The sequence below is a fragment of the Coffea arabica genome, chromosome 3c, assembly GCF_036785885.1.
Source record: "Coffea arabica cultivar ET-39 chromosome 3c, Coffea Arabica ET-39 HiFi, whole genome shotgun sequence".
NCBI lineage: Eukaryota > Viridiplantae > Streptophyta > Magnoliopsida > Gentianales > Rubiaceae > Coffea > Coffea arabica.
The window spans coordinates 41,784,408-41,790,041 of NC_092314.1; the positions used below are offsets into that span (position 1 = coordinate 41,784,408).

Sequence of the window (5,634 nt, forward strand, 5' to 3'; positions counted from 1 at the left end):
TTTATAAGTATTATAGAAATTTAAGGGGAGTAGTGGGGGTTTATAAACCAATAGATACACAAAACTACTGGGGGCACACTTGAAATTACATTAAATTTTTATAGGTATTATAGAAATTTAAGGGGGGTAGTGGGGGCCTATAAACCAATAGATACACAAAACTACAGGGGGCACAGTTGAAATTACATCAAATTTTTATAGGTATCATAGAAATTTAAGGGGGCAGTAGGGGCACAGTGTAAATCCGCCACTGTATATATATAATATTAATCATTAACACAATTTTACTCCTATTTAAATGCCTTGTTCTATCAACTTCTTTATCTATTTTAAATGTCCCATTCAATGGCAAAGATATGCGTGATAGTGAACCAGGTAATTATGCTATATCTAATAATGATGTAAAGGGAATACTTCCCCTACTCCTTCTCTAGCATTTGCTTCTTGGTATTATTTGGAGGTAAGGTCCATGTCTCCTCCTGTGTTTATTTGCTTTTCCAATAAAAGACCAAAATTTAATTTTAAAAAAAATGATTTTTCATATATATATAATAGTAAATTCTTTGTGCTATTCATTGTCTATATCTATGAATCTTTTGTGTAAATCTCTATGTTTCATTTCGATAGTTGCAGAGTGTATAGGCAATATGAGGCCGCCAAATGAAACGCATGATGTGTCAAACATCGGATCAGCAGTTGGTGGTAGCCTTTTTAAAATGCAACGGATCTTCTGTACCACACCCTGTCTCACATCTTGTCCCACTCCTTATAATCTTGCCAAGTGTTCCTTAATAAACCAAACCCTCAAATAACCTAACTCGAATCATGTTAAATTGATTAATCGATTAATCAGACAGAAAACTTAATCTCTTTAACCAAAATCAAGTAAAATAAAAACTCTTTAACCAAAATCACACTTTATCAAACTAAAAAACCCTAAAACCCAAACAACCTCTATCCTCTCTTCATCATCTTCACCATTCAAGCAGACAACTTGATGAGCCGTTGCGCAATTTAACATGCATCACTGACGCCCACAAACATTCCCGCACTAGACTATCTTTCTACCCCATTCACACACACAAATTTTGCAGCCCCCGCGTGAATGGTCCAACGGTAGCTCCTCCCACAGGTGACCCTTAAGGTCCCGAATTCGAGTCTCCACTCTGCTGGATTCCTCCGCGCACATATCGCGCTTGGGTTTGGTTGGGGCGCAGGACCCAGGCCGCAAGGGATTAGTCGGGCCCCGTAAGAATTGACCCGGACACCCCTGTGTCGAGAAAAAAAAAAGAAAAAAAAAACACACACACACAAATTTTGCAGACTAAAATCTAGCAGGAAAATTCAAGATTTCTAAGAGGAACCCAAGTTTTAGTTTCCTTTTTCCTTGCTGGGTTTCTTCGACTAACCCTTTTTGCCTCCTTTTCTTTGTTTTGCCAACTTTGGGGGTTTCAAGTATTCAAGAACCACGATTTGAAAGCCAGAAGAAGTAATATCATCAGGCTTCTCCGGCAGAAAGGTACTGAGGCTTGAACTGAGTATACATATAATCCTAGTGAAGTTATAGCTAGCTTGATCATTTTGTACACCAGCAGCTTGACAAAATGCCTCCGAGAAGCTGAACCTGTAGTTTCTGAACGTAGGTTATACGGCTCAATCAGTTATCCACAACTAGTCTTTGAAAACCTGCATGCTGAAATGACGAAATGCTCTATTTTATTTTATTTTTTTGCAATAAAAATTCTTCTAGTTCTTTGCCAGAACCTAGGAATTGTAGTTTAAAGATTACTAATTTGCTAAGATATGAGGGTTCCTTTTTGAAGCTATCTGTCTTATATGGTAGCTTAATTTTTGTCATGTATCTAATTCCAGAAATTTCTTTTTCCTCTTGTAGGAAGAGTCAAAATCAGAAGTTTTCTGATGGCTGTAAATAAGCCTCGAACGAGTAGTTTCTCTCGGAATGTTGCAGTTTCCTTGCTGGGTTTCTTCTTAGCTCTTTCTTCTTGTAGAAAAATATTTGGTTTTAGTGTAAATTTGCACCGGGTAATGGGTTTTTCCGCTTCCGAAGTTTTGTTTTTGGATGCAAAGTTAATTTAGCTTCTGTTGTTTGGTCAAAGCTCATCAGATTTTGTGTTCTCAATGGGCAATTGGACGAAGCTCACCACTTATTCGATCAAATGCCTAAGAGGAAGATGAACCAAACTGTTCTGGAAAAGTTAGGTAAAAGTCTTGTAGTTTGGATATGCAAATGCTTAATTAAGTTCTTGATAGATACTGATTGCTTAGTTGCCCTTTCTCCTCTTTTAAACCAAGTCTAAACTCATTTAGATTATTCTATTCTTGTTCTTGAATATTTCAGCCAATGAATAAATTACTGATATTGGAAAAAAAAAAAGAAAAACATTTTCATTTCTTGAATTTGTTCTGCGTTGTGGAAAGTCGTTAGATTGGTTTTGGAGAAAACAAGAAAGATTCGTGTTAATGCATCTTTCACTATGGAAGCCTATATCATTCTCGTGCAACCTTGATGATGGACAAGAAGAGCAGGAGAGGAAAAGGTTCTTGAGTTGGGTGGCTGAATGTTGACTATGTCTGACCATGGGAGCTAGTCTGTGAGTTGGATGGCTGAATGTGCTAAAGAGAAGGGTGCAAAGGTGTACAGGGCCTGGTTTATGGACATATACTGATATACATGGTACAGCATCAGCAGCAAGGGAGGCTACCTTTTGATATCTTATTTTGAATTTCAATAGTTTCTTTCAAACATTATGGGAAAAAGTCCAAAGGCTCTCTTACTTTGGCACAAATCAAATACAGCAACTGTAGTCACAGTACTTCGGCACTCTTATTCCCTGCTGTGATGAGATGATGGAGCTGGTTCAAGTCATTTGCATATGTTTACATCTCCAGATGTCAAAGTTCTATCTCTGTCTGTCAAAGGCCAACTAGATCAGAGTGGAATTGGAAAAGAATCAGAGACGGAGGACAATCCTTGTGCAGTGTTCCTCATGTCAATTGCTTCACATGGCCACGAAATACTAATTCTCCAAAGAATCAAATGGAAGCTCAGATGCAATAAACAGGTTCTCTACCACGGAACAAAGGCTGCACAACAGAAATTTGATTTTTACATTCTTTGAGTCTTTTATTAACTGATTTGCTGATTAGTGGTTTTACTCATTTACCAACTGTATACATCTTAAATCTAAAATGATAAGTTCATATGGTATTCTTTTGCATTATCATCTTCCTACCTGTCGATTTTAGAGCACTGATGTACCCGAAAACATGAAAAATGTGCAAGTAAACACATTGCTAAACAACGGTCTAGCGGATCAAGCTTTAGCACACTTCTCAATTTGAATTGGTATAATGAGCAATGTAAATGATCATCTGTTTCATGAGTTGACAGAAAGAGAACCAGAAGAAAACACCATCAAAAACGTTTTCTTGTATGCATCAAGAATTCAGAGTACTTCATACCCGAGATTTACTTTTCCTTAGTTTTGAGCATTTTTCAATCTTCTATACCAACAAGTATCTGGTATATCTGGTGCTGAATGTATAAGCATCACTACAGAAACTTTATGCTATTCAAATCCATTAACAAATAGAAACGCAACCTCTTGACTTGTTGCATCAACTAGTATATCTCCTCTTCTACAGTTTAGTCAAAAGAACATTTATTAACACAAACTTAAACAAAAATATCAAAATCAATTGAAGTATAAGCACAAAGTATTATTCCATTGAAAGGCCTAACTAATCTATGAACGCAATCCCACAGTCTCGTCCTCCATTTCTTCAGAAGCATCTTTATTCAAATTTCCCATTTTCAATTTCATCTTTAGCAACTTGTTGATCAGTATCATCATTATTTTGAAGTTCTTGTGCCTACAAAAACAAATGCTAAGTTAGCAAATATATTGAATTATAATTGTAAATTATCAAACTAATATATATAAGATTAAATAATTAATCAAGGTTTTTTCTTACTTGGACAAAACTTATTGATGCATGTTGTTGTGCTATTGAACTTGAAGACATCAAATCATAGCCTTGGTAGAAGTTAGGGTCCAACGTCTGCCGGAAAAATAAGAATTAAAAGACCACACTGATAGGGTGCAATTTTATCATTTATTTTATTATTAATCTCCCCTATTACCTGACCAGATGTGGATTAATTATTGGATTTTACTCACTTCTGGTATTTTGCATCTATTTCAGGGAGTAGAATGAAAATATGATAAAAAGTGCCAATTTGATAGAAAAGAAGTCCAAGCCACAGAGTGACCCCAGGGGCAATTTTGGAAAAGACAAAAATCTTTGGGCCCTTTCTTTTGGGCATCGGCTGAAGCGAAGAAGGGTTGGTTCCTTTCCCTGGGGAGCCGCCGCATATCTGGAGCAGGAGATAAAAACCAGAAATTGCAGAGGATTAGAGGGACTTAGCTTAGTTTTTGGTTGACTTTTCCTTTAGGATTTCTTTTTGCTTTTCTCACGCATGGCAGGAGAGCTTAACTTTAGTACTTGACTTTTTCTTGTTAGCTTTTTGGTAGCTTTTGTCTCCCTCGCATGTCAGGGACGAGTAGGGACATTGAATTCTTCTCTGTAGCTTCATTATCCTCCATCGCGCAAGCGAATTGCATTTTCCCAATTTCTGTGATAATGGCCGTGAGGCTTGCTGTAATTTTCCATGGGTTTTGTTCGTTAAATATGAACTAATTTCACCACTCTAGTCAAGGAACAACGAAGGCTCTGGTTCGCCTAAAAATTGTGAGATCGATTTAATTTAATCTTTTCCTTTTATTTATTGGTATTCGCATATTCCTTGATTGCTATGCTCATGGTTAATTAATTAATTAATTATCTTGGATCCAGATAATTAGTTGATTGGGTAATCTATTGTCAATTAGGGCGTTAAATCCGTAATTGTTTAATTTCTCTAAAATAGTGACAACTGGCATGATTGGGTTTGTGTCAGGGAAATACGCAGGCTAATCTAAAATAACTCTGATAGTGCGTTATTTGGTTATAATAGGGCTCCTCTAATACGTAAGGCAATTGGGGAATTAAATTCTACGGGCGTACCTAGGATTATTTCTCAATTAGAGCAGTGATTAACGGACGTACCTTGATCACCGACACAGTAAGGAGGGGTTGACAGCCATCGCTTGTTTGGTGGTTATAACATATTTATTGATAAATAATTGGAATTGCCTTTGCTTCGATGATCAATTAGGTGCACCATTGCTGAAGTTATTCCTTGGCTAGATCCTTAATTATCACTCATTAGATTTTAGTAAATTGTTATTTAATTTCTAGTTGGCTATTTTATTTTTATTATTTTACTTTTAGTTGAATTGTTTAAATTGTCACCCCTGATATCAAACACCCCCTTTTGTTACTGTGGATTTGAAAAGAAACAGTTACACCCAATCCCTGTGGATTCGACCCTGCTTACCACTATCTACAGAAATTAACTTTAGTTGAGCAGGTTTTTATTATTGCACAGGCTGACAACCTGTCAATTTTTGGCGCCGTTGCCGGGGACTGGCGTTATTATTTGTTTCTTTTTATATTTATTTTTTTTGCTCTAATTTTTTGGTATTTTTTTCTAGTGTATGCCTCGATATT

General features: G+C 36.4%; 1 long non-coding RNA gene across 1 annotated transcript; it reads left to right on the top strand.

Annotated features, from left to right (window-relative positions):
* Positions 1 to 971: 971 nt before the first annotated feature.
* On the top strand, positions 972 to 3,242 carry LOC140038156 (uncharacterized). Its single transcript, XR_011841975.1, has 2 exons — positions 972 to 1,519; positions 1,895 to 3,242. It is a non-coding gene; the product is annotated as an uncharacterized lncRNA (long non-coding RNA).
* Positions 3,243 to 5,634: the final 2,392 nt, after the last annotated feature.